The sequence below is a fragment of the Bufo bufo genome, chromosome 6 (genome assembly GCF_905171765.1).
Source record: "Bufo bufo chromosome 6, aBufBuf1.1, whole genome shotgun sequence".
Classification (NCBI taxonomy): domain Eukaryota; kingdom Metazoa; phylum Chordata; class Amphibia; order Anura; family Bufonidae; genus Bufo; species Bufo bufo.
In genome coordinates, this window is record NC_053394.1 from 345,371,757 (window position 1) to 345,394,999 (window position 23,243).

Sequence of the window (23,243 nt, forward strand, 5' to 3'; positions counted from 1 at the left end):
CCCTCTGATCATGGTGCTCACTTCGTTTCAAGGCACAGGCTACACACTCTCGACACCACTTTTCCATGTCTTCTCTCATGCCCACCCAGTAAAACCGCTGGCGGATAGTAGCCTCAGTCTTTTGGACCCCAAAGTGACCGGATTGATTGTGGTACATCTCCAACACAATACCTGCATCTCGTCGGGGTATGAGAATCTGGTGCACTCTCTCGTTGGACACTGGGTCTAGGCTTCTCCGTAGCAATAGGCCCTTTTGTATGAAGAGTTGATGGCGCTGTCTCCACAATTTGATGAGCTCAGGATCTGCACTCTTACGCCGAATCCTCTCAGGGGCTCTGCCACTAGTAATGAAGTCCAACAACTCACCCAGCACTCTACTTTCAGACTGTAGTTTCACCCACCTTTCTTCTTTAGGTTCAGGCCTACTGGAGGGTGAAGGAACTGCAGCTCTGTTATTGGTAGCTCGAGCCTGATCCTGTTGAGCAAATTTGTTATAGAAAGCCGGCATCTCTACATCTTCCCAAGCATCTCGCACATCATCAGGAGCTGTCTCTGTGGGAAGCCTGGATAAAGCATCAGCGTTATCATTAGTACGTCCAGCACGATACTTTACAGAGAAATTATAGTTGGCAAGGCGAGAGGCCCATCTCTGCTCCAAGGCCCCCAATCTAGCTGTATTGAGATGTGCCAGAGGGTTATTGTCAGTGAATGCAATGAACGGGGTGGCGGCTAGATAATCCTTGAATTTTTCTGTCACCGCCCACACTAATGCCAGGAACTCTAGTTTGAAGGAACTATAATTCTGGTCATTTTTCTCAGCTCCTTTCAGGGAGCGGCTTGCATATGCTATCACTCTCTCTTTTCCCTCTTGGATCTGGGCTAACACCGCTCCCAGGCCTCGCTTGCTAGCATCAGTATAGAGATGGAAGGGCTTGCTATAATCTGGATAACCTAACACTGGAGGCTCGGTCAGTTTCTTTTTTAGCAATTGGAACGCTATCTCTCTTTTCTCATTCCACTCAATGGGCACAGGAGTTCTAGGACTCTTTTTGGGTTGCCCCCTCAAGAGCTCCTGGATAGGATCAGCTATTTGAGCAAAATGGGGGATAAAACGTCTATAGTAGCCGGCAAAACCCAGGAAACTCCTCACCTCTTTGACAGTAGTAGGAACCGGCCAATTACAGACAGCTGCCAATTTATCAGGGTCAGGTTGCACTCCCTCTCCGCTTACTATATGCCCCAGGTATCTTACTGCAGGTTTGAGCAGGTGACACTTGGATGGCTTTACCTTCAAGCCATATTTGATAAGGATTTCAAATACTTCTGCCAAATGTTTCAGATGGTCCTCATATGTTTTTGAGTACACAATGACGTCATCGAGATACAGCAGCACTGTTTCGAAGTTTTTGTGACCCAAACACCGTTCCATTAGTCTCTGGAAAGTTCCTGGGGCATTACATAGCCCGAACGGCATACAATTGAATTCGAACAGGCCCATGGGAGTAGTGAAGGCAGTCTTTTCTCTATCTGCAGGGGCCATGGGTACTTGCCAGTAGCCACTGGTCAAGTCCAATGTGGAGAAATAGGCAGAAGAGCCCAGAGCAGTTAGTGACTCCTCAATGCGGGGCAGTGGGTATGCATCTTTGTGGGTTATTTGATTAATTTTCCTATAATCCACACAGAAACGGATACTACCGTCCTTCTTCTTTACAAGAACCAGGGGTGCAGCCCACGGACTACGGCTGTCCCGGATCACATTAGAGTCTTTCATTTCTTGGATCATTTCCTTTACAGTCTGATATGAAGTAGGTGGTAAGGGTCTGTATCTCTCCTTGATAGGAGGATGAGAGCCAGTAGGTATGGTGTGTTGTATGACACTAACCTCTCCATAGTCAGTAGCATGCTTACTGAAGGCCTGGTGGTGCTCCTTGACAAGCTGTAGAATCCCTTCTTGTTGATGTTGGGGGGTAGTCTCGTCCCCTACATGGAGCTCTTCCCACCAGGGCACTTGTGGCTGGGTCACCGGCGAACATCTGCTGTCTGCAGCTGGCGGCTTTTCTGTCACTGGAAGACGAATGATGTCTTGGAAGGACACCTGGGACAGCTGGGCAACAGGGCAATGCTTAGTAAGCGCAACAGGATGATTACTCAGATTAATCAGACGGACAGGTACTTTACCTTGGGAGACGTTCACCAGGCACTTGGCAGCTCTCACATAAGGATAATCCTCCATCTGGAGTGGTTCCACCAGGGCTGGATAATCTCGGCCTTCGACTCCCAGGACAGCACGACACCACAAAAGAGTTTGAGAATTAGGAGGCAAAGTCACAGGCTTAATATCACGGATCCTGGCAGTACAAATTTCTCCTTTCCCATTAGCAAACCTCTGCTGGGCACTTAACACAGTAATAGTCTTTTGAATCACCCTCCTGGATGCAGAGGAAGCAGTGGGCAAAGTCTGATGTAATACAGCAAGTATTTCTGAATAACAGTTTTTGAAAACATTGGTGCCTAGAATGACAGGATGTCCTCCTCTGTCACCGGCCTGTACTACGATCACTCCCTGTTGAGGCAGGGTTACTTCTCCCACCTGCAGGGTGGGTTCCCAGTATCCATGAACCTTTACTGGTTTGCCATTGCTGGCGATAATTTCCACCCAGGATTCAGGCGGTTGGGTCAACTGGTTGGTGTCCCAGAACTTTTCAAATGCAGGCAGCTGAATAGTAGTGACCTGAGACCCAGTATCTAATAGGGCGTCAAAGGGGACCCCGTTGATCTCTATATTGATTTTAGGATGGGATCCTACATAACGTGGCATCCAATTTGGATCCTCTGGACCTAGTGTTCTACCTCCCGAGGGGTGGTCCTCAGCCTCAGGGGTTGCCCGTTTAACTGCCAGCATGTGGATTCTGTGTGTCCCAGCTTTTTGCAGTATGTACACACGGGCTTCTTGCGACCTCTATTACGCCTCCCAGGATCCCTGGGGTGAGTCTCTTGGTAAGGAGGTGGGAACGGCCTAGGAGGTGACAGGAATTCTTCATCTAGCATTATGGGTTTTTCCCATTCCTCTATTTTTCTGCACACTTTCTCTAGACTTTTAGTGAGGTGATTTACTTGCTCTGTCAGCATGGCAATAGTATCAGTAGCTGACACTTGAACAGCTTGGCCGGCCTCAGCTCGGTTAGTGACAAGCGGTTTTGGCTTGCAGGCTGATGACTCAGATAGGGCGCTCAACTCAGGAGATACTGTGGACCCCAGAATTTTTATAGCCAGTTCTTTAAAGTCCAGAAAGGCACTGTTAGGGTGCTGGGCGGACAGCATCTTTAACTGGGTCCTTATTTGTTCACTAGACACCCCGTTGATAAATTGTTCCCTCAGGGTCTGGTCCCGGTTATCAGCCTCTTTGGGATCTATCTGGATTACAGCCCCTAAAGCCTCCTGAAGTGATAGGGCAAAGTCACGGAGGGACTCACCGGACTTCTGTTTCTTGCCAAAGAAGTGCATCTTTATCTCTGAGGCAGTCCTAGTTTCAAAAGTGGCTCTGAGGCGGGTGAAGATCTGTTCTAGAGTACTCCGCTCAGTAGCAGGCCATGATAACACTTCCCTGCGGGCAGCTCCCTCCAGTTGCGCCAGCATGATTTCCATTTGCTGGTCGGCATTTATAGGGTACAATCGGAATAGTGCCAGCAACTTTTCTTTAAAGTCCCTTAGGGTATGGGTCTCTCCCCTGTAGCGGGGGAACCATGGGGCCCCGAAATAGTAAGGCATGGTAAAGGGCATCATGCTGGGGGCTGTAGGATGATTAGGAGCCGCAAGCTCTCCCGGGGCCGGCTGCTCAGGCACTCCTGGCTCTGACATGGTAGTCTATTGAGAGGTGGCCGCTGGCGACTAAAGGGGCCGGAACAATCCCCTTCCCTCCGGTTACAAGTGCTTACCGGTATCGCTGGTCTTGCGCAGGCCAAGTCTCGCGAGGTTCCGGACGTCCTGAGACCGCGGTGACGCAGGAGAAGCAGGGCCGCAGCGGTGCGATGATGAAGAGGGGCGGGACTCTCTGTGTCTTTGCAGGGATCCGCCCACGAATGTCCTCAGCGGCGCGGGAAACTTTACTCCAGGCAGCCGGTGGCCATCTTTAGCAAAACGCTGTCCATTCACTGACAGCAAGCAGGATTGTAAAAAGTCCACAAAACCACACTCCAATGCGGCGATTTTCTTCCTCTGGGTAGCGCAACACTGCACAGCGCTTTTTAGAGGTTTTTGGTACACTTTGGGTACGATTTTCAGTCCACAAAGTCCACTTGAATAAAACAGGAAAATGTCACTTTGGTCACAGGGCAACGGTATAAGGCACAAAGTTCACGCTTCTTGCACTAGAAAGCGTGCGTATCCTGTTCGTGACGCCAAAAGAGATGTGCAGCATACTCAAGTTGTGTGCAATAGGTGTTTCTGGGTGATGTAGTGCAATATACACTAACCTGGTACAGCTGACTCTCTGCAAGGGCAGGTATAGGTAGAAATAGTTCGTGACGCCAGTGCCAAGTAAACGGTGGCACGCCGTTTGCGGATGCAGGAATAAATTGAGGAAACGTAGTCTTAAAACAGAACTCCAACTTTAGTAGTTTCGCAAGCAGAGACAATATAGGAAATGCAGTTCCTTAGCATACAGTCGATTTTGCAATTCGGTCGATGCAGGCAATTCAGTTATAGCAGGGTAATTACAGAGTGTTGAACACAGGACTTGCAGCACAGGAGCTAGCACTCTAATTCTGTCTGATCCTGGAATATAGCATATCTTCACCAAGGCCCATTAACCTAGTTCTGGCTTTATATCCTTGGCTATAGCTTTAATCAGTACCTCCTCTGTCTTTCTGAGTACCTCTTGCTTTCCTGATCTTTGCCTCTGTCTCTCTCAGCTTCTGGAAACTTCCTCAGGCTCTAGAAACCTCTGAGCTGTGGTCTAGACTGACTTCTGCACTCCACACTAGATCAGGTTACACTGACTTTCCCTTCCTTGTCTGGCCCTTATATAAACTAGGGCTCCCTAGCTCCCTCTAATGCCTAAGAGCTGGAATGACACCCCTAGCCGGCCTGTACTTGCAAGTTTCATAGCAACAGGGAAATACATGCATTACATTACATGACATTTTATAAAACTGACATATACCAACTTCCCCATAATTAAGGAGGGACGACAGCACACCAAGTGACCTTTTGGTAGTGACGGGTATTACAGTTCCCGTACACTACAAGAGGAGCACAGAAGCCATTTAACACATTGTATTTATAAATATAATGTGTTAACTGGCTTCTGATTTGATTTTTTGAAAACCATCAGCCTGCCAGCGACGATCATTGGCTGGCAGGTTGATGACGAATTTGTCTTTTAAATTTTGCCGGCCCGCGATGCGCATGCGCGGGCCGGCTTTGCCTGAAATCTCGCGAGAGGACACACCGGCGCGTCCATCCAGAGTGCCAGAACCACCGCAAAGACGCAATCCTGCGTACGGCGGTCCTGAGGAGGTTAATAAAGTTTATCAAGTGTGAACACAGACTAGATCAGTAGTTCCTACAGTGTAGCTTAAAGGGGTATTCTATATATATCAGGATGGGGAGAACTATTAAAATTGGTGTGGACCCAACTGCTGGGATGCCCACCCATCGTGAGAACGCAGGCCGTTTCCAGTAGTTCCACAGAAATAAATGGAACAATAGTGTTCATGCTGCTCCATTCATTTTGCTGTTATGCATTTAAAAGAAATCTGTCAGTCATGATTTGGAGATGGCAGTAAAAGCAAGCCGCTTGGGACTCATCTCCTTCGTAGCCCAGAAGCGAGTGAGGACAGCATTGTACAGGTGACAGGTTCCCTCTAAAGTGGTTGCACGGGATTGGTGACATTTGCTTAAGCGCACTGTAGTCATCTTACTTGTACATACATGCCTGCATTACCTTTATTTTCCTTTTCTGATGCCCCGTTTTCTAATCTCCAAATTCTGAGCCAGAAATGTGGTTTCTCAGTGACATACCGGGCTCCTTTGCAAAGAGCGAAACCTCTTCTTCTTCCGGTTCGCAAGGAGCCCGGTGACATCACCGGCACCCACGGGCATTATTCAGAGCGCAGGGAGGGCAAGTAGTAGGCGGCAACAAACTGCGCTAAGTAACGCCTCTCTGGTCCGATGACGTCACCGGGCATTGTGCAACCTTATCTATGAAGATAGAGAGGAGGGATATGCAGGCAGGAGGCAGAACATCAGTAAGGGGGGAGGATTCACCAAGGAGTGGAGACTGATCTGACCGACAGCCCAGACGCCATGATGCTGTGCTGCCTTGTGGGACCCACAAGGCAGGGTGACAGGAAGTTACCGCAGATATACACAAACATGTCAATATTCAGTGGGGGACCGTAGGAGCACTGTAGAAGTGCTAAAAATACAGAAACACAACAGGGGGACCTTGAATCAGCTAGACATGGTAAGAGATCATGTTTTTAAAAATCTATTTGATCCCTGACAACCCCTTTAACAGGAAATACCTATGGAGTTCTGAACTTGCAGCCCCACAAGCTATGTCAGAGAAAGCTGAAAACATAAAGACCAATACAGAAATTAACAACCCCTAATGTCCAAATACATAGACAGATCTCTAAAAAAAAACTACTTTTTGGCCACATGGACCATAGGAACCTCAATGACTTCTATGGAGCAGTTTTCTAGGTATGTTTTGTGCCCTGTATAGAGGTTAGCAGCATTCCGTGGTCTAACAATGAATGAACCGATAGGCCCAAATTCAATAAACAAAGGCCAGAAGACGTGTACATTTGACATGTCAGGCTGGTCTTTATACGTCTTCAAACCTTTTTATCTGTTGTATGTAACAGAACAACCTGCGATAAGCCAAAACAAGGTATACAGTAAAACCAAAAAATATCTATCTGGATATACAGTACTTTATCAACATGAGAGCCTTTGACTATTCAGAGGCACCCGCTGAATGCATCTGTCAGCTTATTAAAAGTAGATATGAGCGAATAAAAAAAAAAATTGATTCGGCCGATTCGCCAAATTTTCTCGGAAAAATTTGCTTGAATCTGAATTTATTTGCGGCGAATTGCGTAAAAAAACTGCTATTTCTGGGCTGCAGAGAGCCTTTATACGGGTGTAGAACACTGTGCCTTGTAGTAACACGCATAGGGATTCTGCTTTGGTAGTGAAAAAATACTGTCAGTCAGTATGACATGTAGATGACAGACGTCGCTCTTAGAATCACTGCACACTTCACTTATTAGGGCAGTCATGGGGCCAAATAACTCAAGCATGAACTCAGTCTTACAGGTCGATGTTAGCTTCAAGAAGAAGCCCACTCCTTTTACACCATCGCCAGTTGATTCCACATAGATTTCTACAGAACATGTTCTCTTAAGCGCGTTTAAAAGTAGAGCCTCCCCGGACAGAGTGGAGAGGGTGTCAGCAGTAAGTTTGTGTTGACGTCACTGATTAATTTGCCCTTCCTCTGATCGGTCAGAACAATAACCCACAAAAACGGATCCAGTCTGTGGAGCATACGCCTTCACTCGGTCACCATTTGCTCATAATCCATCAGTATTGCTAATGCCAAAAAAAAACACGAGTGGATGTAAAACAGAGATGAGACGTGAATGGAATATTTGCATGTCTTCTGTGTTTTGTACCCACTCCTGCTTTTGGCTACCAAATCATCAGCCAATTCATAAGCCAGAGTGGCAAAGTGACATAGTGTGGAAATGGCAGCAGCAGCATCAGGAGGATATCACAAAGTGGCAAGGTGACATACTGTGGATATGGCAGTAGCATGAGGATACCACAGAGTGGCAAGGTGACAGTGTGGAGATGGCAGCGGCAGGAGCATACCACAGAGTGGAAAGGTGACATAGTGTGGAGATGGCAGTAGCAGAATCAGGAGGAGACCACAGAGTGGCAAGGTGACATAGTATAGATATGGCAGCAGTGTGAGGAGACCACAGAGTGGCAAGGTGACAGTGTGGAGATGGCAGCAGTATGAGTACCCACTCCTGCTTTTGGCTACCAAATCACAAGCAGATTCTGAAGGGACCATACAGGCCTTACAGCTGCTACACAGACAGGATCCGTTGTGCGTCTCATTTTTCCTTCCTTCTGTCAGATCAGAAGAAAGGTCAAATAAATCATTATGTCAGCCAGGCCGAAAGGCAAAATTGTGGCCCAGTCCTGAAGTGGGGAGGGTGGGAAGAGCATGAGAAGTCCACAGAGTGGCCCTATGACATAGTGGTGAGGTGGAAGCAGCATGAGGAGGCCATAGAATGGCACAGTGACCGAGTCTGGAGGTGGCGCAAGCATCAGGAGGCCATAGAGTGGCACAATGACCGAGTCTGGAGGTGGTGACAGTAACAGCATTAGGAGGAGACCATAGAGTGGCAAGGTGACATAGTGTGGAGATGGCAGTAGCAGCAGCAGCATCAGGAGACCACATAGTGGCAAGATTACATAATGTGTACATGGCAGTAGCAGCCGCAGCATGAGGAGACCACAGAGTGGCAAGGTGACATATTTTGGAGGTGGCGGCAGCATCAGGAGGCCACAGAGTGGCAAGGTGACATAGTGTGGATATGGCAGCAGCATGAGGAGATCACAGAGTGGCAAGGTGACAGTTTGGAGGTGGCGGCAGCATCAGGAGGCCACAGAGTGGCAAGGTGACATAGTGTGGATATGGCAGCAGCATGAGGAGATCACAGAGTGGCAAGGTGACAGTTTGGAGGTGGCGGCAGCATCAGGAGGCCACAGAGTGGCAAGGTGACATAGTGTGGATATTGCAGCAGCATTAGGAGACCACAGAGTGGCAAGGTGACCTAGTGTGGAGATTGCAGCAGCAGGATAGCACAAAGTGGCAAGGTGACCTAGTGTGGAGTTAGCAGTAGCAGGAGGAGACCACAAAGTAGCAAGGTGACATAGTTTGGAAGTGGCGGCAGCACCAGGAGGCCACAGAGTGGCAAGGTGACATAGTATAGAAATGGCAGTAGCAGCAGCATCAGGAGGATATCACAGAGTGGCAAGGTGACATAGTGTGGAGATGGCAGTAGCAGCATCAGGAGACCACAGAGTGGCAAGGTGACATAGTGTAGAGTTGGCAGCAGCATGAGGGGACCACAGAGTGGCTAGGTGACATAATGTGGAGAAGGCAGCAGCAGGATACCATTGAATGTCAAGGTGACATAGTTCGGAGGTGGCCACAGAGTAGCAAAGTGACAGTGTGGATATGGCAGCAGCATGAGGAGACCACAGAGTGGCAAGGTGACAGTGTGGAGATGGCAGTAGCAGCATCAGGAGACCACAGAGTGGCAAGGTGACATAGTGTAGATATGGCAACAGCATGAGGATACCAGAGTGCCAAGGTGACATAGTGTCGAGTTGGCAGCAGCATGAAGGGACCACAGAGTGGCTAGGTGATATAATGTGGAGAAGGCAGCAGCAAGATAACACGGAACAGAAAGGTGATATAGTTTGGAGGTGGCCACAGAGGGACAAGGTGACATAGTGTGGATATGGCAGCAGCATGAGGAGACCACAGAGTGGCAAGGTGACATAGTGTGGAAATGGCAGCAGCATGAGGAGACCACAGAATGGCGAGGTGACAGTGTGGAGATGGCAGTAGCAGCAGCATCAGGAGACCACAGAGTGGCAAGGTGACATAATGTGGAGATGGCAGCAGCAGCAGGATACCACAGAGTGGCAAGGTGACATAGTTTGGAGGTGGCAACAGCATCAGGAGTTCACAGAGTGGCAAGGTGACATAGTGTGGATATGGCAGCACCATGAGAAGACCACAGAGTGGCAAGGTGACAGTGTGGAGATGGCAGCATCAGGAGACCACAGAGTGGCAAGGTGATATAGTTTGGAGATGGCGGCAGCAGCAGCTGCATCAGGAGACCACAAAGTGACCCGGTACCAGAGTGGGGCGGTGTGTGGCAATATCAGCACTCACTGACGAAGGTGAGTGAAATAAGGAGAACTTGGCATCAGATGTGTGGCATCAGGCGGGTTGCAGCATCAGGCTGGGTTCACACCTGAGCGTATTCGATAAGCGCTGTTTACAGGCGTTTTTATCAGGCGTTTCTGAGGCGTATTTTGGGGCGTTATTGTATTTTGGAAACACGTGTCATATGTGCGTTCTTGCTATTGACCACAGAGGCGTACAATGAAAAACAGAGGTGTTACGCGCGACAATACGCCCCAAAGAAGCTCCTGTACTTCTTGGGGCGTAGGGCGTTTTATAGCGCGTTCGTACGTGCTGTAAAACGCTCAGGTGAGAACCATGCCCATAGGGAAACATTGGTTTTTGCCTGTTGAGCGTTTTACAGCGCATAGGAAGGCGCTGTAAAATGCTCAGGTGTGAACCTAGCCTCAGAGTAGTTGCTGAGGCAGGTAGCCAGAAGAAACCAGGCTCTTTTATCAAAGTGTTGGTGTGGCACCATGGATGATCTCGTCTGATGCATCAGGAATTGGTGGTTGGAAATCCTGGCTGATCCACGCCTGACTCATCTTGACAAAGGTCATTCTCTCCACATTTTGGGTAGACAGGCACGTTCTTCTTGGGGTAACTATAGCCCCCGCCGCACTAAAAACCTGCTCTGATGCCACACTACTGGCCTTCCAGGGCAAACTCTGCTAGTTGCGGCCACAAATCCAGTTTGGCTACCCAGTAGTCCAGCAGATCTTCAATGTTAGGTGGCAGGGTGCTTTCCAAGTATGCCACCACCTGCTGGTTCAGGTCTTGCTCCAGGTCTACCTGCTGCTGGCGAGTAGTTTCTTCACTATGCGGGTGAAGAAAGCTACTCATCAGCGACTGCAGACTCAGGCTGCTGCTGATGGAGCTGGTACTGCTCCTGCCCCACCACCCCTCCCCAGCAGCCATGGCAGTGGAATGTGAGCGCAGTGGCCCCCCCGGTCAGACCTCCGAGAGGATGGACCATGGCGCAGATAGGCAGCGGCCAACTGACTACATAGGATGTCTCTGTAGTAGTTCAGTTTGTCCTCCCTCTCGGTGGGTGTAAAAAAGGCCCCCATTCTGGACCAGTAGCAAGGGTCCAACAAGGTGGAGAGCCAGAAGTCATCCCTTTGCCGAATGGTGACAATTCGGCTGTCACTATGCAAGCAAGTGAGCATGCATCGTGCCATTTGTGCAAGTGACTCAGAGGGACTCCCTGCCTCCATCTCCACTGCATACTGACACTGTGTGTCTGGGTCCTCTGTCTCGTCTTCCTCATCACCCTGTAGCTCCTCTGGCTGCTCCTGCTCCTCCTATCCTGTCAACTGAGTAGAAAAACCACCCATTTCGTAACACATTGCCTGTGCTCCAATGTCTACCTCCCCCTCCTCTTCCAGTTCATCCCCCACATGGCTCATGTGGCCGTGAGATCGAGGCGCCATGTCATTCCGTAGTCCTGGCGACTGACAAATAACGTGGCCTCCTCAAAGGGCCTGAGCAAACGGCAGGTGTCACACATGAGCTTCCACTGGCTGACATCGAAGTTACACAGGGGAGTACTCCTATCCGCTTGCGTCATCAAGAAATCGTTAATGGCCTTTCTCTGTTCATATAGTCGGTCCAACATATGGAGGGTGGAATTCCAATGGGTGGAAACGTCGCATATCAGCCTATGTTAGGGGATGCCGTTCTGCCTCTACAGCTCAAGGAGGTTGTGCTTTGCGTTGTACAAGTGGCTGAAGTGCATGAAAAGTTTGCTGCCCATTTATAGGATGTCTTGCAGATGGATGGAAGACTTCAGGAACTGCTTGACAACCAGATTGAACACGTGTGCCATGCAGGGTGCATGGCTTAGCCTTCCTTGACGCAGCGCCGACACCATGTTCTTCCCATTGTCGGTCAGCATGTTTCCGATTTTCAGTTGTGGTATGCTGGAGGGGCACTGTGACTTGTCCCTGCAGTGGAGGCTGAGGACACGGTGGAGGATGAGGAGACAGAGGCAGACAATGTCGCAGGACCAAGGGCGTGACAACATGGAGGCGGAAGCGGCGTGACCTGGCCAAGTTGCTGGTGTGGCTGTGCAGGAACCACATTCACCCAGTGGGCTGTAAAGGTCATGTACTGTCCCTGACCGTAGTTACAGCTCCACACGTCTGCGCTACTGTGCATTTTGGAAGACACAAACAGGCTCAAGGACTGGCCTACCTTCTGTTCGACATATTTGTGCAGGGCTGGTACTGCCTTTTTCGCAAAGAAATGACTGCTTGGGACTCTCCACCTCAGCTCGGCACAAGCTATCAGTTCTCTGAAAGGTGCAGAGTCCACTACTTGGAAAGGGAGGGACTGCAGCACCAGCAACTTGAACAGGAGAACGTTCAGCTTCTGCGCCGTTGGATGCGTGCACGCATACTGTTGTCTCTTGGCAATCGCTTCGGTGATCGATTGTTGGCGGAATGACTGAAGAGGAGGAGCTGGAGCATCTGGACCAGCAGAAGATGGGAATGACAGACAGCTCCCTTCGGCTGAGGTGGTGGAGCCTTGACTGGCTGAAATCGGGTGCGTGCCACTAGGTGATGCAGCAGTAGCTGCGGCAGGCTGGACCACCACATCGGAGCCACGGTTCTCCCAGGCCACTGCTGCATATGTTGACGAAGGGTCGTAGTGCCAACATTAGCACCCTGGCCACGCTTCACCTTCTGTCCACATATTCTACATGTGGCAACCTTAACCTCCTCTGGCAGTTTAATAAAAAAAAACTGCCACACCGCCGAGTGGGTGATTTCACCCCCCAACTGTTCGCACTGACTAACTGCTACCACCGCTGCCTCCGTGAACCCCTGCACCACTACTTCCCGGGCAGGTAGGCTGCAGCGAAGAAGGTGGTCTACCCTGGGCATGTTTGGCTCCCGACCTGCAACTGCTGCCACCCTGCTGACTCCTAGCCATGCTACCACGCAGCTGGCTCATCCGCTGCCTCACAAGCAAGCTGCCACCCTTCTTTTCCTGATGATGATGAAGCCCCTTTTGCAACCGGCTCCCAAGTGCGATCGGCTTCATCATCATCAAGTAGTGTCTGCACGTCACTGATGTCCTCCTCAACGGTCTCTGGGTCAGGAGCCTGACCGCTCGCAACACAAGCTCCTGCACCACTCTCCTCATCACTGCTTGCCTGCCTAGCGGAGGAAGCGGCAGATGTCTCCTCCAAATCTTGGCTGGGCTGTCCTTTAGCAGCTCTTCCTCGCGGTATAGTGGAGCTGAGCCCACAGCATGCAATACTTCTGTGGCTGAGGGAACAGCAAAGGACAGAGGCAGGTTGAGGACAGATGAGTGCACAGGGCCTGCTCCCGGCCCATGCCAACTAAGGGTTGTGTCTGACGAACCCACCGACTGTTGGCTGGGGGTGTCTGATGTCACTTGGGATGACGTGGATGACCGAGTAAACTAATCAAGAACCGCTGGGTTGCTGGTCAAGACACATCCGCTAGATGACACTGGGAGCTCAGGCCTCTCGCTGCGACTCCTGCTTGCACCCGAAACATTCAGGCCTCTGCCGCTGCTCTGTGCATGGCCTGGGACTTCTCCACCTGACATACTTGTAGCTGAACTACACAAATGAAACGGAAATTAAAAACACCCCTAAAAGCGACAAATATATTTTTCTTTTTGTACTAAAATAATGCACTAAACGCTTTCACCACAATTAACAGCAGAAATGCACTGAGAATATATTTTTCTACTAGTACTGAAATACGCCCCTATACGCTTTGACCAGAAAAAACTCAGAGTGTAGTGCGTATATATTTTTCTTGTAGTTCTGAAATACACCCCATACGCTTTCACCAAAAATAACTGGTGCAGTGCATATATATATATATATATATAAAAGAAAAAAAGGGAATGGCAGCACCGTCACAATGAAGTTGGAAGGAAAGGGTGCACAGGCCCAGATGTGGATATAAGCCAATCCAACAAACACAAAAAATGGAAAAAGGGCAGCACTCCACTGGATAAAAATAAAATAAACTTTATTTACCCATAGGCAACAGCGACGTTTCGGCTCATACACAGGAGCCTTCCTCAAGCAGTGTCACACACTGCTTGAGGAAGGCTCCTGTGTATGAGCCGAAACGTCGCTGTTGCCTATGGGTAAATAAAGTTTATTTTATTTTTATCCAGTGGAGTGCTGCCCTTTTTCCATTTTTTATATATATATATATATATATATATATATACACTGCTCAAAAAAATAAAGGGAACACTTAAACAACACAATGTAACTCCAAGTCAATCACACTTCTGTGAAATCAAACTGTCCACTTAGGAAGCAACACTGAGCGACAATCAATTCCACATGCTGTTGTGCAAATGGAATAGACAACAGGTGGAAATTATAGGCAATTAGCAAGACACCCCCAATAAAGGAGTGGTTCTGCAGGTGGTAACCACAGACCACTTCTCAGTTCCTATGCTTCCTGGCTGATGTTTTGGTCACTTTTGAATGCTGGCGGTGCTTTCACTCTAATGGTAGCATGAGACGGAGTCTACAACCCACACAAGTGGCTCAGGTAGTGCAGCTTATCCAGGACGGCACTTCAATGCGAGCTGTGGCAAGAAGGTTTGCTGTGTCTGTCAGCGTAGTGTCCAGAGCATGGAGGCGCTACCAGGAGACAGGCCAGTACATCAGGAGACGTGGAGGAGGCCGTAGGAGGGCAACAACCCAGCATCAGGACCGCTACCTCCGCCTTTGTGCAAGGAGGAACAGGAGGAGCACTGCCAGAGCCCTGCAAAATGACCTCCAGCAGGCCACAAATGTGCATGTGTCTGCTCAAACGGTCAGAAACAGACTCCATGAGGGTGATATGAGGGCCCGACGTCCAGAGGAGGGGTTTGTGCTTACAGCCCAACACCGTGCAGGACGTTTGGCATTTGCCAGAGAACACCAAGATTGGCAAATTCGCCACTGGCGCCCTGTGCTCTTCACAGATGAAAGCAGGTTCACACTGAGCACATGTGACAGACGTGACAGAGTCTTGAGACGCCGTGGAGAACGTTCTGCTGCCTGCAACATCCTCCAGCATGACCGGTTTGGCATTGGGTCAGTAATGGTGTGGGGTGGCATTTCTTTGGAGGGCCGCACAGCCCTCCATGTGCTCGCCAGAGGTAGCCTGACTGCCATTAGGTACCGAGATGAGATCCTCAGACCCCTTGTGAGACCATATGCTGGTGCGGTTGGCCCTGGGTTCCTCCTAATGCAAGACAATGCTAGACCTCATGTGGCTGGAGTGTGTCAGCAGTTCCTGCAAGATGAAGGCATTGATGCTATGGACTGGCCCGCCCGTTCCCCAGACCTGAATCCAATTGAGCACATCTGGGACATCATGTCTCGCTCTATCCACCAACGTCACGTTGCACCACAGACTGTCCAGGAGTTGGCAGATGCTTTAGTCCAGGTCTGGGAGGAGATCCCTCAGGAGACCGTCCGCCACCTCATCAGGAACATGCACAGGCGTTGTAGGGAGGTCATACAGGCACGTGGAGGCCACACACACTACTGAGCCTCATTTTGACTTGTTTTAAGGACATTACATCAAAGTTGGATCAGCCTGTAGTGTGTTTTTCCACTTTAATTTTGAGTGTGACTCCAAATCCAGACCTCCATGGGTTGAAAAATATGATTTCCATTTTTTATTTTTGTGTGATTTTGTTGTCAGCACATTCAACTATGTAAAGAATAAAGTATTTCAGAAGAATATTTAATTAACTCAGATCTAGGATGTGTTATTTTTGTGTTCCATTAATTTTTTTGAGCAGTGTATATATATTATTTTTTACTGTAATACACCCCTATACGCTTTAAACAGAAATAATTGCAACAGTGCAGTGTGTATATATTTTTCTTGTTGGACTAAGATAGGCCACTGTACGCTTTTACTAGAAAACAAAGAGTGACGTGCGTATATATTTTTCTTGTAGTTCTTAAATACACCCCAATAAGCTTTCACCAGAAATAACTGCAACAGTGCAGTGCGGATATATTTTTGTTTGTTAGGCCTCATGCACATGAACGTTGTTTGTTTCCAAGTCCGTTCCGTTTTTTTTGCGGATAGGATGCGGACCCATTCATTTTAATGGGTCCACAAAAAATGCGGACAGATTCTCGCCCCTGACGAAGCTTTATGTGAAACCCGGGTCGGGCTGTGCGGAAAGAATACTATCATATGTATATGCTAAATAACCTTTTTACTTCTGTGAGTATAATAAAACAGAAAGTTATTACTGTGCCGGAGGTACTCTCACTATTGTGTGATTTATGACATCTTGCAGAAAAGCCTTTAACGATACAGCATAGATTTGCTGAGCTTCAATCTGGGTTGAAGCACACCACTATCCAACTGAAGGGTGTTTGTCTTGAGCCAGAGAAAGTGATTACCTGCATTCCTGGAAAAACGCCTTAGGTGAACAAGGAGCAGCGCGGTCCCACTATATTAACACCGTGTGCTGTCCACATCAGTATGTCCGTTCCGTAGCCCCGCAAAAAAAAATAAAAAATAGAACATGTCCTATTCTTGTCGTTTTACGCATTGTTACAATGGATCCGCAAAAAAAACAAAAAAAAACGATGGCATATGGATGTTATCCGTTTTATTTGCGGACCGCAAAACACATACGGTCGTGTGCATGTAGCCTTACTGAAATACGCCCCTATACGCTTTCAACAGAAATAACTGCAGAAGTGAACTGAGAATATATTTTTCTTGTTGTACTGAACAACGCCCCTATAAACTTTCACCAGAAATAACTACAACAGTGCAGTGCGTATATATTTTTCTTTTTTTACTGTAATAAGCCCCTATACGCTTTAACCATCTCCCGACCGTCTAATGCACGGATGCGTCCGGAAGGTGGTTGATTCATTCCTCCTGGACGCATCCGTGCGTCATCTCGCGAGAGGCGAGATTTCCTGTGAACCCGCACACACAGGCGCGCGCGTTCACAGGAAGGTAAGCAAGTGGATCTCCAGCCTGCCAGCGGCGCTGGCAGGCTGGAGATGTGATTTTTTTAACCCCTAACAGGTATATTAGACGCTGTTTTGATAACAGCGTCTAATATACCTGCTACCTGGTCCTCTGGTGGTCCCTTTTGTTTGGATCGACCACCAGAGGACACAGGCAGCTCAGTAATATGTAGCACCAAACACCACTACACTACACCCCCCCTGTCACTTATTAACCCCTGATCACCCCATATAGACTCCCTGATCACCCCCCCTGTCATTGATCACCCAACTGTCATTGATCACCCCCTTGTAAGGCTCCATTCAGACGTCCGTATGATTTTTACGGATCCACTGAAACATGGATCGGATCCGCAAAACACATACAGACGTCTGAATGGAGCCTTACAGGGGGGTGATCACCCCATATAGACTCCCTGATCACCCCCCTGTCATTGATCACCCCCCTGTAAGGCTCCATTCAGATGACCGTATGATTTTTACGGATCCACTGATACATGGATCGGATCCGCAAAACACATACGGACATCTGAATGGAGCCTTATAGGGGGGTGATCAATGACAGGGGGGTGATCACCCCATATAGACTCCCTGATAACCCCCCTGTCATTGATCACCCCCCTGTAAGGCTTTATTCAGACATTTTTTTGGCCCAAGTTAGCGGAAATTTATTTATTTTTTCTTACAAAGTCTCATATTCCACTAACTTGTGTCAAAAAATAAAATCTCACATGAACTCACCATATCCCTCACGGAATCCAAATGCGTAATTTTTTTTTGACATTTATATTCCAGACTTCTTCTCACGCTTTAGGGCCCCTAGAATTCCAGGGCAGTATAAATACCCCACATGTGACCCCATTTCGGAAAGAAGACACCCCAAGGTATTCCGTGAGGGGCATATTGAGTCCATGAAAGATTGAAGTTTTTGTCCCAAGTTAGCGGAAAGGGAGACTGTGAGAAAAAAAATAAAAAATCTATTTCTGCTAACTTGTGCCAAAAAAAAAAAAAATTCTATGAACTCACCATGCCCCGCATTGAATACCTTGGGGTGTCTTCTTTCCAAAATGGGGTCACATGTGGGGTATTTATACTGCCCTGGCATTTTAGGGGCCCTAAAGCGTGAGAAGTCTGGGATCCAAATGTCTAAAAATGCCCTCATAAAAGGAATGTGGGCCCCTTTGCGCATCTAGGTTGCAAAAAAGTGTCACACATCTGGTATCGCCGTACTCAGGAGAAGTTGGGCAATGTGTTTTGGGGAGTCATTTTACATATACCCATCCTGGGTGAGATAAATATCTTGGTCAAATGCCAACTTTGTATAAAAAATGGGAAAAGTTGTCTTTTGCCGAGATATTTCTTTCACCCAGCATGAGTATATGTAAAAAGACACCCTAAAACACATTCCCCAACTTCTCCTGAATACGGCGATACCACATGTGTGACACTTTTTTGCAGCCTAGGTGGGCAAAGGGGCCCACATTCTAAAGAGCACCTTTAGGATTTCACAGGTCATTTACCTACTTACCACACATTAGGGCCCCTAGAATGCCAGGGCAGTATAACTTCCCCACAAGTGACCCCATTTTGGAAAGAAGACACCCCAAGGTATTCCGTGAGGGGCATGGCGAGTTCCTAGAATTTTTAATTTTTTGTCACAAGTTAGCGGAAAATGATGATTTTTTTTTTTCTTACAAAGTCTCATATTCCACTAACTTGTGACAAATTAAAAACTTCCATGAACTCACTATGCCCATCACAAAATACCTGGGGGTGTCTTCTTTCCAAAATGGGGTCACTTGTGGGGTAGTTATACTGCCCTGGCATTTTAGGGGCCCGAATGCGTGAGAAGTGGTTTGAAATCAAAATCTGTAAAAAATGGCCGGTGAAATCCGAAAGGTGCTCTTTGGAATGTGGGCCCCTTTGCCCACCTAGGCTGCAAAAAAGTGTCACACATCTGGTATCACCGTACTCAGGAGAAGTTGGGCAATGTGTTTTGGGGTGTCTTTTTACATATACCCATGCTGGGTGAGAGAAATATCTTGGCAAAAGACAACTTTTCCCATTTTTTTTATACAAAGTTGGCATTTGACCGAGATATTTATCTCACCCAGCATGGGTATATGTAAAATGACACCCCAAAACACATTGCCCAACTTCTCCTGAGTACGGCGATGCCACATGTGTGACACTTTTTTGCAGCCTAGGTGGGCAAAGGGGCCCACATTCCAAAGAGCACCTTTCGGATTTCACCGGCCATTTTTTGCAGATTTTGATTTCAAACTACTTTGCACGCATTTGGGCCCCTAAAATGCCAGGGCAGTATAACTACCCCACAAGTGACCCCATTTTGGAAAGAAGACACCCCAAGGTATTTCATGATGGGCATAGTGAGTTCATAGAAGTTTTTTTATTTTTTGTCACAAGTTAGTGGAATATGAGACTTTGTAAGAAAAAAAAAAAAAAAAAAATCATCATTTTCCGCTAACTTGTGACAAAAAATAAAAAGTTCTATGAACTCACTATGCCCATCAGCGAATACCTTAGAGGGGTCTACTTTCCGAAATGGGGTCATTTGTGGGGTGTTTGTACTGTCTGGCCATTGTAGAACCTCAGGAAACATGACAGGTGCTCAGAAAGTCAGAGCTGCTTCAAAAAGCGGAAATTCACATTTTTGTACTAATGTTTGTAAACGCTATAACTTTTACCCAAACCATTTTTTTTTTTACCCATACATTTTTTTTTTTATCAAAGACATGTAGAACAATAAATTTAGAGGAAAATTTATATATGATGTCGTTTCTTTTGCAAAATTTTACAACTGAAAGTGAAAAATGTAATCGTTAAATTTCGATTAATAACAAAAAAAGTTAAAATGTCAGCAGCAATGAAAAACCACCAAATGAAAGCTCTATTAGTGAGAAGAAAAGGAGGTAAAATTCATTTGGGAGGTAAGTTGCATGACGGTTAAAGTAGTGTAGGTCAGAAATGTAAAAAGTGGCCTGGTCATTAAGGGTGTTTAAGCTAGGGGGGCTGAGGTGGTTAAGTGCAGAGAGGCAGAGTGGACAGAGACAGAATCTAGCCAGGCAGAGATAGTAAGAGGGAACCCTGCAGATGTATCCGAAGTCATGTAAAGTGTCAGGAGCAATTCTGAAATGCCAGAGATCAACACTAATGTAGGCGAACAGGGGTAACAAGGACGGTAAACAAACACGCCTAGGGTCAAACCAGGATGTCACGTCAGTATACAAGGAATATCAAGGACGGGTCAGAGTACAAGCCAAGGGTCAAACCTGGAGGTCACGTCAGTACACAAGTGCAGGCAAGGTCGTGTCAGGAACAAAAGCCAAGGGTCAAAATCCAGAGTAGCAGAGGCACTGAGTAATAGCAGTTAGGCACAGGACCAAAATCGCAGGCAACCTGTGGCCAGCAGGCTGACTGTATAAATAGTGAAAGACTAAGGTCATGTGACGTGGCCAGCGTCACATGACCCGCTCAGACACAGAAGCCGAGCACCGAGTGGCCAGCTCGGTGCTCAGCCTGATACTGTTGCCAGGACGCCGACCGCACAGACAGCAGGAGTGCGGTCGGGTCCGCTCCGCCCCCTGTTACCTGGGAGACGGGGATGCCGTGTGCGTCGCCGCTCAGGGAGAGAGGCAGGACGCCGGCGCGCATCTGAACTATAGGAGTCACACCTCTAGCAGTGTCAAGGAGTGTCAATCCCACCAGATCCCCTTCTGCCTTTGCTACACTAAGCTCCATTAATAAGTCACTTAACTCTCTAAGCTTTGAACAGCCTTTGTTCGCTATTTTTGGAAAGTCCTCAATTCTCTTAAATAAGGCACTTTCTATAACCTCTGCTGCCCCATAAACCTCATCAAGTCTCTCCCAGACCCTTTTTAGACCAACATCTGGATAATTTACATTGATGTCTCTAATCCTTCTAGCATGTTCGTCGGACTCACTTACCAGCCATTTTACCAGGAGATCCAGTTTCTCCCTACATGACAGACCTAAGTCTCTGGTGGCATTTTGGAAGGAAGCTCGCCAACTCTATAGTTCTCAGTGCGGTCGCTGAGCTTTACAAGTCCCTTGGTGACCAGCTCATGGTGAACAAGGAACCTGGCAAAGTCTATTGTGGCTTGATTGGCACTGGAACCGGCTGGTGTGTTGTTAGAGTGAATGTGTGGTGTACGGCCATACCTGATGGAAGTCTCTGGTTTAATCCGGTCTGTGTAATACCGTTCTCAAGCGAAGGGCATCTCTCTTAGTAGGGCCGGATTTCTGATTCTCTGTTCTGGAGAGAAGTTGTAGCCGGTTTCACTCTGATGTGTATTCTCTAGTCTGCTGCAAGGAGACTGATAGTCGACTTTCTGATGATCCGAATAAGCATGTTGGCTTGGCTTGTGGCTTTGTATTAAGCTGTGGATCTGGGTCGTCATCTGACTTGGAATGTTGATAGACTTATTGTGAGGTACGCTGTTCTGGATCTTGGTATTCAACTTCTGGATGGACAATGCTGCGATGACTCTTGGTTTCCTGAAGTTCCAGGGCTTCTAGAAATTCTGCTTCTGCTATGGCAGCTGCTGTCTCTTTATCTGCGGTTAGTTTTTCTAGTCACTTCAAGTTGCGCTTTCTCCAGCTTTATCTGCATCTCTTGTTCTGTGAAGCTGGCTTTTGCCTCAGCAGCTTCTGCTTTTGCGCGGGCAATGGCGGCAGCTTCTCTGATTGATATCCTATTAGAGCCACTTGTCTGAGACTTTGTCTTGACTGAAGATGCTCAACTGTTAGACATGGTGTGACTGTTAGGAGACTGCTGCAATATCCGTAAGTAGGCTCTGCGTGGCTAATGACGGGCTCCGTATAGTCTGATATTCGGTGTGACTGTTAGGAGACTGTTGCGATATCTGTATGCAGGCTCTGCGTGGATAATGGCGGGCTCTGTCTAGTCTGATCTGAGCTAGTTCTCAGCAATTATTTCACTGCTGTCTTCAGCAGTTATTTACTGAGCTTGTTCTCAGCAGTCGTTTCCCTATACTGTCCTCATACACGTTAGCATGGTGTGTAATCTGACATGTAGCTAAACCTTCTCTGTCTTGATAAGAAGAGAAAACTGTACTGCTTTAACTTTCTCTTTATTGATAGTAGATTGACAGGAAATATGAAACTACAGAATAAAACAGTAGGATACTTCGCTGTATCCTGGGGAGCCCACCCCGGTACACTCTTTACAGTAGTATACAGCAGAATATAACAGTTTATAGTAGTATACAACAGTATGCAAACAACAAATCCAGCTCACCCTGTATGTCGCATTCCCAGCGCACGGATCCAACCAGGTAGGTCTTGTGTTAGCAGTAAAAAAGAGAAAGCTTGATCCAACACTTGTGGGATAGTTGCTCCAGCTTTATTAATGAAAACTGATCACATACAGTGGACCCCTCTGCACACTGGTAAACCTATAGTTAACATGTTTCGACCACTTCTTGGTCTTAATCATAACTCTCTGCTTGGTCTCTATCTCCTTCTTTAATACACATCCCCCACCTGTATCCACAAGAAGGGGGAGGAGAACAACGCCCGAGGGAAAAACCAAGCAGATACACCCCTGTGACATCATTTACCATTAACCCTATATACACATTGGTTGCTAGCTAAAAATAAATACAAAATATTCCATGCATACACATATTAAAAGTTCATCACTCAGGTAATCACATAGTAAACAGACATGAAAGTATATATAGATGAAAATGAAAACATCTCATGTAATGTAACTTTCTCTGGTCCAACCTGGCAGAATCGCATAGTGTGAACATGACATATAAAATGAGGTTAAAAACAAATGTCACTAAATATGGGAAAACACGCATGCAAACACAAGTGGGATTATCCTTATATTATGAGTTAATTCTTAATCCCAATATGTTGGCTCCTGTTTATCCCAAATTCTATATGGCTTGTCTTTAATAGATTACGGTTAGGGTTGAGCGAACTCGAACTGTAAAGTTCGGGTTCGTACCGAACTTTAGGATTTTTGGACCCCGGACCCGAACATTTCAGTAAAAGTTTGGTTCGGGTTCAGTGTTCGGCGATTTCTCTGCGCTTTTTGAAAGCCATCAACAAGCGTTTAACTGTCTGACCTTAGAAGCCATTACAGCCATGCCTACTATATAAGCTCGAGTCACGTAGCGCTACACGTCACTCTGCTGTTACTAGTGTAGGGAGAGGATGCTG

General features: G+C 47.5%; 1 protein-coding gene across 1 annotated transcript in view; it reads right to left on the bottom strand.

Annotated features, from left to right (window-relative positions):
* The window catches only part of LOC121004431 (mitochondrial tRNA methylthiotransferase CDK5RAP1-like), a 51,965-nt gene extending 29,477 nt beyond the window's left edge, over window positions 1–22,488 (bottom strand). The window contains exon 1 of the mRNA XM_040436638.1: window positions 22,309–22,488. The gene's annotated coding sequence lies outside the window, so the exon portion shown is untranslated. The remainder of the gene's footprint in view (window positions 1–22,308) is intronic.
* Between the last annotated feature and the right edge of the window lie 755 nt (window positions 22,489–23,243).